Consider the following 9819-nt stretch of genomic DNA (forward strand, 5'->3'; position numbering starts at 1 on the left):
AAGGAGCGAGGCTCTGACTCAGGCCACAAAGCGGATGCAGTCCGAGGATGTTACACTCAGCAGGAGGGGCTGGACACAAAAGGACACATCTTGTGTGATCCAATCCTAGGAGGTCCCTCGAGTCCTCAGATTCAGAGACACAAAGTAGGATGGGGGCTGCCAGGAGCTGGGGAGGGGAATGGGGAGTGAGCGTTTCATGCGGGCAGAATTTCAGTTTGCAAAGATGAGAAAGTTCTGGAGGTGATGGTGGTGATGGTTGCACAACCGTGTGAATGAGTTTAACACCTCTGAACTGTGCAATTAAAATGGTTAAGATGGTCGGCTTTATATTACGCATATTTTACCTCAACCAAATAAATCAATGTTCATAAAACCAGGGAGTTAGACGAGCGCTTTGGTTAGCACCAGCTTCACAAGCAGAGGCCTCAGGGGTCCACTGGGCACCCACACTCAGACAAATCTAGGCATGATATAATGCTCTGTGGTTGCTGTCTTTTTTTTTTTTTTTTTTTTTTTTGAGGCGGAGTCTTTCTCTGTCTCCCAGGCTGGAGTGCAGTGGCGCAATCTTGGCTCACTGCAAGCTCCGCCTCCTGGGTTCACGCCATTCTCCTGCCTCAGCCTCCCGAGTAGCTGGGACTACAGGTGCCCGCCAACACACCCGGCTAATTTTTTGTATTTTTAGTAGAGAAGGGGTTTCACCGTGTTAGCCAGGATGGTCTCGATCTCCTGACCTCGTGATCTGCCCCCCTCGGCCTCCCAAAGTGCTGGGATTACAGGCTTGAGCCACCGCGCCTGGCCAGGTTGCTGTCTTAAAATTCCTAAAAATTGGCTCGGTGCGGTGGCTGATGCCTGTAATCCCATCACTTTGGGAGGCCCAGGCGGGCGGATCTGCTGAGGTCAGGAGTTCGAGACCAGCCTGACCAACATGGTGAAACCTCGTCTCTACTGAAAAAACAAAAATTAGCTGGGCATGGTGGCGCATGCCTGTAGACCCAGCTACTTGGGAAGCTGAGGCAGGAGAATTTGCTTGAACGCAGGAGGCGGAGGTTGCAGTAAGCTAAGATCGTGCCACTGCACTCCAGCCTGGGCGCGAGAGCAAGAGTCCGTCTCTTAAAAAAAAAAAAAAAAGGCCAGGCTCGGTGGCTCACGCCTGTAATCCCAGAACTTTGGGAGGCCGAGGCAGGCGGATCACCTGAGGTCGGGAGTTTGAGACCAGCCTGACCAACATGGAGAAACCCCATCTCTACTAAAAATACAAAATTAGCCGGGCGTGGTGGCACATGCCTGTAATCCCAGCTACTTGGGAGGCTGAGGCAGGAGAATCGCTTGAACCCAGGAGGCAGAGGTTGTGGTGAGCCGAGATAGCGCCATTGTATTCCAGACTGGGCAACAAGAGCAAAAAAAAAAACTCTGTCTTAGAAAAAAAAAAAAAATTCTAAACATTTTTAAACAAAGGGCCCTGTATTGTCATTCTGAGCTTGGCCTCAAAGATTCTGTAGCCAGGCTTGTTTTGGGGAAAGGATGGGGAGGCCTCCTTCCAGGGTCAGGGGCGTTAGGCGCTGCGGAGGGATATCCACCCCTCCCAGAGGGGAGAGAGTGCGACCCGCTCAGGAAGTGGGTTCCTGACATGACAAGGAAGGAAGTTGGGGCGGGGGGCATCTTAAAATAGCATCACCCAACCACCCGGTCAGAGGTGCAGGGAGAGGGCAGGACCAGGGCAGGGGACCCTCCTAGCGACCTTCCCTGCAGGCACCCAGCGCCATCCCCCTCGACACAACCAGACCCAGCACCCTCTGCTCCTCCCAGCCCACCAGGAATTGGGTTATTTAACTTATTTATTTATTTCTTTATTTTCTTTTTCTTTTGAGATGGAGTCTCACTCTGTCATCCAGGCTGGAGTGCAGTGGTGCGATCTCGGCTCACTGCAACCTCCACCACCTGGGTTCAAGCGACTCTTCTGCCACAGCCTCCCAAGTAGCTGGGATTACAGGCATGCACCACCACGCCCGGCTAATTTTTGTATTTTTAGTAGACACGGGGTTTCACCATATTGGCCAGTCTGGTCTCAACTCTTGACCTCAAGTGATCCACCCACCTTGGCCTCTCAAAGTGCTGAGATTACAGGCGTGAGCCACCGTGCCCGGCCAATATATATATATATATATTTTTGGGATGGAGTCTTGCTCCCTCGCCCAGGCTGGGGTGCAGAGGCGCAATCTTGGCTCACTGCAACCTCCGCCTTCCAGGTTCAAGCGATTCTCCTGCCTCAGCCTCTCAAGTAGCTAGGATTACAGGTGCCCGCCAACCAACCTGGCTAATTTTTGTATTTTTAGTAGAGACAGGATTTCACCATGGTGGCCAGGCTGATCTCAAACTCCTGACCTCAGGTGATCCACCCACCTAGGCCTCCCAAAGTGCTGGGATTACAGATGTGAACCACCTCGCCCGGCCATAATTGCCTCTTAAAGAGAAACAAGTCAGATTGGATTTGAGCGCACCCTCAGGACGTCATTTGAACCTAATAATCTCTTTAAAAAGTCCTGTCTTGGCGGGGGCCAAGCACAGTGGCTCAAGCCTGTAATCCAAATACTTTGATTTGGCAGGAGGCAAATCAAGGCAGGAGGATCACTGTTGCCCAGGAGTTTGAAACTAGTGTGGGCAACATAGTGAGACCCCATCTCTACCAAAAAAAATTTTTTTTGGTTAGCCAGGTGTCGGGCCACATGCCTGTGGTCTGAGCTACTCAGGAGCCCAATGTGGGAGGATCGCTTGAGCCCAGGAGTTTGAGGCTGTGGTGAGCCGTGATCAGCTCCCACTGCACTCCAGCCTGGGCCACAGAGAGAGAATTCCTATCTCCATGCTGAGTGCCTTAGGTCACGCCTATAATCCCAGCAGTTTGGCAGGCAGAGTGGGAAGATCACTTGAGCCTTACGAGTTCAAGACCAACCTGGGGCTGGGCGCGGTGGCTCACGCCCATAATCCCAGCACTTTGGGAGGCCCAGGCGGGCGGATCACGAGGTTAGGAGATCCAGACCATCCTGGCTAACACAGTGAAACCCCGTCTCTACTAAAAATACAAAAAATTAGCCGGGTGTGGTGGCGGGCGCCTGTAGTCCCAGGTGCTCGGGAGACTGAGACAGGAGAATGGTGTGAACCTGGGAGGCAGAGCTTGCAGTGAGCCGAGATCACGCCACTGCACTCCAGCCTGGGTGACAGAGCGAGACTCTGTCTCAAAAAACAAACAAACAAAAATTAGCCGGGCATGGTGTCAGGAAGCTGAGGCAGGAGAATGGCGTGAATGCAGGAGGCAGAGCTTGCAGTGAGCCGAGATTGCGACGCTGCACTCCAGCCTAGGTGACAGAGCAAGACTCCGTCTCGAAAAAAAAGACCAGCCTGGGCAACTAAGAGAGACCTCTGTCCCTGCAAAAAAAAAAAAAAAAAAAAATTGTTTTTGAGACGGAGTCTGGCACTGTCACCCAGGCTAGAATGCATTGGCGTGATCTCGGGGTTCACGTGATTCTCCTGCCTCAGCCTCCCGAGGAGCTGGGATTACAGGTGCCCACCACCACACCTGGCTAATTTTTTGTGTTTTTAGTAGAGACGGGATTTCACCGTGTTAGCCAGGGTGGTCTCGATCTCCTGACCTCGTGATCCACCTGCCTTGGCCTCCCAAAGTGCTGGGATTACAGGCGTGAGCCACTGCGCCTGGGCGACAGACTCCATTTTTGACCCCAATGTTAGCACAGAGCTTTTTAACTTCCGCACTGCTGATCAGGGAGTGTGATTGTTCTCTGTTGCCAGCACTGTCTCCCGCCCACCCAAGCCGAGTGTGGTGGGTGTGGACCTTCTGGGAAAGGGTGTAAACACGTGCTTAGATCCAGCCGGAAGCCCCGTGACTGGGGCACGGCTGCCTTTGGTCGGTAGGTGGCAACCGTGTCTGCTTGATCTTGGGAGGGTCCGGGAGGCTGGTGCAGGGCTCCCAGGAGAGGCGGGGGCGATCCCACTTGCCTTGTCGGGATAACAGCAACAAGGGCTGCCCGCGTGCGTGCTGGACAATAGGGATACCGCAGAGAACGAAAGTCCAGCCCGGGCAGCGCAGCAAGACCTCAACTCTACAAAAATTCCAACCACAACAAAAATTAGCCGGGCATGACGGGACACACCTGTGGTCCCAGCTACGTGGGAGGCTGAGGTGGGAGGATCGCTTGAGCCCGGAATTCAGAGGCCGCAGTGAGCTATGACTGCACAACTGCACTCCAGCCTGGGTGGTAGAGGCAGATCTTGTCTCAAAAAAACAAAAAACAAAAAACACACCAAAGCCAGGCACGGTGGCTCATGCCTGTATTCCTAGCACTTTAGGTGGCTGAGGCGGGAGGATCACCTGAGGTCAGGAGTTCCAGACCAGCCTGGCCATCATGGTGAACTCCCATCTCTACTAAAAATCCAAAAATTAGCCGGGCATGGTGGCGGGCGCCTGTAATTGCAACTACTCAGGAGGCTGAGGCACAAGAATCGCTTGAACCCGGGAGGTGGAGGTTGCAGTGAACCGAGATGGTGTCACTGCACTCCAGCTTGGGGGACAGAGTGAGACTCCATCTCAAAAACAAAACAAAAAACACCAAAACGTCTTGCCCTGGTGGAGCTGAAATAAGTGAGACATCCTTGGCCGGGCGCGGTGGCTCATGCCTATGATTCCAGCACTGTGGGAGGCCGAGGTGGGCGGATCATGAGGTCAGGAGATCGAGACCATCCTGGCTAACATGGTGAAATCCCGTTTCTACTAAAACTATAAAAAATTAGCCAGGCGTGGCGGCAGGCGCCTGTAGTCCCAGCTATTCGGGAGACTGAGGCAGGAGAATCACTTGAACCTGGGAGGCGGAGGCTGCACTGAGCCAAGATTATGCCACTGCACTCCAGCCTGGGTGACGGAGCGAGACTCTGTCTCAAAACAAACAAACAAATCAGAAAGTTAATGGGATGCTGACGCAAAGAAACAGAAGCTGAACAAGGTGGTGACAGGGAAGTTGATATTGATTTTGGCCTGAGCCATGTGGAAACAGACAGAGGGTCTTGAGGGCAACTCCTCTATTTTTTTGGATGGATTCCTGTTTTGTTTTGTTTTGTTTTTTTAACTTTATTAATTGTTTTCTGTTTTCATCACACTTTGTCTAAAACTATTTCTTTTTTGTTTTTGAGACAGTTTTGCTCTTGTTGCCCAGGCTGGAGTACAATGGCACAATCTCGGCTCACTGCGTCCTCTGCCTCCCAGGTTCAAGTGATTCTCCTGCCTCAGCCTCCCGAGTAGCTGGGACTACAGGTGCCCGCCACCATGCCCGGCTAATTTTGTATTTTTAGTAGAGACAGGGTTTTTCCACGTTAGCCAGGCTGGTCTCGAACTCCTGATCTCATGATCCGCCTGCCTTGGTCTCCCAAAGTGCTGGGATTACAGACGTGAGCCACCACGCCCTGCCTAAAATTTTTTTTTATAATTAAAAACATTGTTTCTTAGCCAGACCCTGTGGCTCATGCCTATAATCTTAGGACTTTGATTTTTTGTTTTTGCTTTTGTCTTTGAGATGGAGTTTCCCTCGTTGCCCAGGCTGGAGTGCAATGGCGCGATCTTGGCTCACTGCAACCTCTCCTCCCGGGTTCAAGCAATTCTCCTGCCTCAGCCTCCTGAGTAGCTGGGACTACAGGCATGCACCACCACACCTGGCTGATTTTTCAGATTTCTAGTACAGATGGGGTTTCACCATGTTAGTCACGTTGGTCTCGAACTCCTGACCTCAGGTGATCCACCCGCCTCAGCCTCCCGAGGTGTTGGCATTACAGGCGTGAGCCACCACGCTTTCTTTCTTTCTTTCTTTTTTTTTTCTGAGACGGAGTCTCGCTCTGTCACCCAGGCTGGTGTGCAGTGGCACCATCTCCGCTCACTGAAAGCTCTGCCTTCCGGGTTCACGCCATTCTCCTGCCTCAGCCTCCTGAGTAGCTGGGACTACAGGTGCCCGCCACCACACCCTGCTAATTTTTTGTATTTTTTTTAGTAGAAATGGAATTTCACCGTGTTAGCCAGGATGGTCTCCATCTCCTGACCTCATGATCCACCTGCCTTGGCTTCCCAAAGTGCTGGGATTACAGGTGTGAGCCACCGTGCCCGGCCTCTGTACTTTTTTTCTATTGGCTGGGGTCGGGTCGCACAGTCTAAACTAATTTTGGTTGGCTAAACATTTGATTTTTTTTAGATAGGGTGGGTATGTAAAAGAAAGGGGAGGCCGGGCATGGTGGCTCATGCCTGTAATCCCAGCACTTTGGGAGCCCAAGGCGGGCGGATCACGAGGTGAGCAGATCGAGACCATCCTGGCTAACACGGTGAAACCCCGTCTCTACTAAAAATACAAAAAGTTAGCTGGGCGTGGTGGCGGGCACCTGCAGTCCCAGCTACTCGGGAGGCTGAGGCAGGAGAATGGCGTGAACCCAGGAGGCGAAGCTTGCAGTGAGCGGAGATCGTGCCACTGCACTCCAGCCTTGGCAACAGAGCAAGACTCCGTCTCAAAAAAAAAAAAAAAAAAAAAGAAAAAGAAAGTGGAGAGAATGGGGAAAGGGGGTGTCTGTGATGAGCTAGAAAGTTAGTCTTTTTTTAAAATAAGGAAAGGAATGTAAGCTGATGCTGATAACGCTTGGTATTGAGGTGTGTCTAGGCATTTAACAAAGGCAAAAAGGAAAAAGGAGGGAAAGGAGGGGTACTACGAATTAAAGCATAAAAGATTGATCAGACTATTTGAAGAGAAATCCCATTATATCCCACAACTAGAACCCCTGGCCTGAAGTGATCCACCCGCCTCGGCCTCCCAAAGTGCTGGGATTACAGGCGTGAGTCACCACTCCCGGTCTTATTTTTATTTTATTTTATTTATTTTTTTAGAGTCTCGCTGTGTCATACAGGCTGGAGTGCAGTGGCACAATCTCAGCTCACTGCAACCTCTCGGGTTCAAGCTGTTCCCCTGCCTCAGCCTCCTGTGTAGCTGAGATTACAGGCAAGTGCCACCATATCCGGCTAATTCTTGTATTTTTAGTAGAGATGGGGTTTCACCATGTTGGTCAGGCTGGTCTCGAACTCCTGACCTTGTGATCCGCCCAGCCTCCCAAAGTACTGGGATTACAGGCATAAGCCACCATGCCTGCCCTATTTTTTTTTTCTCTTTTTTTTTTTTTTAGACAGAGTCTTGCTCTGTCGCCCAGGCTGGAGTGCAGTGGCGTGATCTCAGCTTACTGCAAGCTCCACCTCCTGGGTTCACGCCATTCTTCTGCCTCAGCCTCCCGAGTAGCTGGGACTACAGGCGCCCGCCACCACTCCCAGCTAACTTTCTGTGTGTTTAGTAGAGACGGGGTTTCACCATGTTAGCCAGGATGGTCTTGATCTCCTGACCTCGCGATCCGCCGGCCTCAGCCTCCCAAAGTGCTGGGATTACAGGTGTGAGCCACCGCGCCCCACCCAGGCCTCTTTTTTTAAAGACAGGACCTCCCTCTGTTGCCCAGGCTGGAGTGCAGTAATGCTGATCAAAGCCAACTGCAGTCTTGACCTCTTGGGTTCAAGTGATCCTGCCACCTCAGCCCCCCAAGTAGCTGGGACCACAGGTGCACAACACACCTTGTTATTAAAATTTTTGTGTAGAGACAGGTCTCACTATGTTGCCCAGGCTGGTCTTAAATTCCTGGGCTCAAGCGATCCTTCCACCTTGGCCTCCCAAAGTGCTGGGATTACAGGACTGAGCCCCTGAGCTTGGTCCTGGTCATTTCTTGACTGCCTGTCGCTTGTGGCCACCCAGCCCGCCAGTGGCTGACTTAGGCTTCTGGCTGATTCTCTGCGGCCACTAAGCTCACACTTGGGGAACCGACTCCGTGATTTTGCAGCATTTCGATGCTGGACCCTGACCCATTACTGAGTTGGGAGGGTCACGTCCCGTTTGTTTTTTCTTTTGAGATCATCTGGCTGTCACCCAGGCTGGAGTGAAGTGGCATTGGTGTGATCTCAGCTCACTGCAACCTCTGCCTCCTGGGCTCAAGCCATCCTTCTGCCGCAGCCTCCAGGCATGTAGCTGAGACTACAGGCGCCACCACACCTAGCTATGTTGTTTTTTTTTTAAAGAAAGAGACAAGGTCTCGCTATGTTGCCCAGGGCAATCTCAAATTCCTAGACTCAAGCAATCCCTCCGCCTCGGCCTCCCAAAGTCCTGGGATTACAGGTGTGAGCCAGCACACCGGCTGTGGGTCACATTACTTTTGAAAAGTTCTGGATGAAGAACAATGTCAATTAAAAAAGGGGTCCCATCAGTAGAGGCTGAAATCATGACTGAAACTAGCTTAAGCCCCAAAGCAAAACAAAAACCCGGGCATGGTGGCTCTCGCTGTAATCCCAGAATTTTGGGAGGCTGAGGCGGGTAGATCACCAGAGGTCAGGAGTTTGAGACCAGCCTGGCCAACATGGTGTGCTAAAAATACAAAAATTAGCAAGCTGGAGCGCAGTGGCGCAATCATAGCTCACTTCAGCCTTGACCTTCTGGACTCCAGTGATCCTCCCACTTCAGCCTCCTGAGTAGCTGTCCTAGCTGTCCCAGTTACTCAGTGCCCCACCGGACCCAGCAATTCTTTTTTTTTTTTTTTTTTTGCAGAGATGGCGGTGTGTGTCTCAAACTCCTGGCGTCAGGCACACCTCATGTGTCAGCCTCCCAAAGTGCTGGAATTACAGGCATGAGCCACCATGCCTGGCCTAGATTCATTTTTTTAGATGCAGAAAATCTGGGCTTTGGATTTAATGACTTACCAAATAAAGGCTGTCTTTTTTTTTTTTTTTTTTTAAACAAATCAGCAAAACAGGGGCTCTTGGTTAGTTTGCATGAAGCATCCAGTGATGGAGAGATTTGTATTTAAGCTAAAAAAAGAAAAAGTGAAACTCACAGCAGTCTGAGTTTTTATTCAGAAAAGTAAAAAAGAAAGCAACTGAGAGCGAAATAGTTTCCTGGAATGCTGTTTTTTTTCGTTTTTTTTTTTGAGATGGAGTCTCACTCTGTCGCCCAGGCAACAGAGTGCAATGGTGCGATCTCAGCTCACTGCAACCTTCATCTCCCGGGTTCAAGTGATTCTTCTGCCTCAGCCTCCCCAGTAGCTGGGATTATAAGCCCCCGCCACCATGCCTGGCTAATTTTTTTTTTTTTTGAGACGGAGTCTCGCTCTGTCGCCCAGGCTGGAGTGCAGTGGCGCAATCTTGGCTCACTGCAAGCTCCACCTCCCGGGTTCACGCCATTCTCCTGCCTCAGCCTCTCCGAGTAGCTGGGACTACAGGCGCCCGTTACCACGCCCGGCTAATTTTTTGTATTTTTAGTAGAGACGGGGTTTCACCGTGGTCTCGATCTCCTGACCTCGTGATCCGCCCGCCTCGGCCTCCCAAAGTGCTGGGATTACAAGCGTGAGCCACCGCGCCCGGCCACCTGGCTAATTTTTGTATTTTTAGTAGAGACGGAGTTTCGCCATGTTGGCCAGGCTGGTCTCGAACTCCTGACCTCAGGTGATCCACCCACCTCGGCCTCTCAAAGTGCTGGGAGTACAGGCGTGAGCCACTGCACCCGACCTTGAAATGCACTTTCTTTGAAACACCACGTCCTCCCCTTTCTCACATAAACTCCCTCACACTCTGCAAGTTTACCTAACTGTATGCGTCTATCTAATTATGTGATTACCTAAAAGTTCCAGGAGCAGGCTGGGCACGGTGGCTCACGCCTGTAATCCCAGCAGTTTGGGAGGCCGAGGCAGGCGGATTACCTG

Source organism: Symphalangus syndactylus, chromosome 17 (assembly GCF_028878055.3).
Source record: "Symphalangus syndactylus isolate Jambi chromosome 17, NHGRI_mSymSyn1-v2.1_pri, whole genome shotgun sequence".
Taxonomy (NCBI): Eukaryota; Metazoa; Chordata; class Mammalia; order Primates; family Hylobatidae; genus Symphalangus; species Symphalangus syndactylus.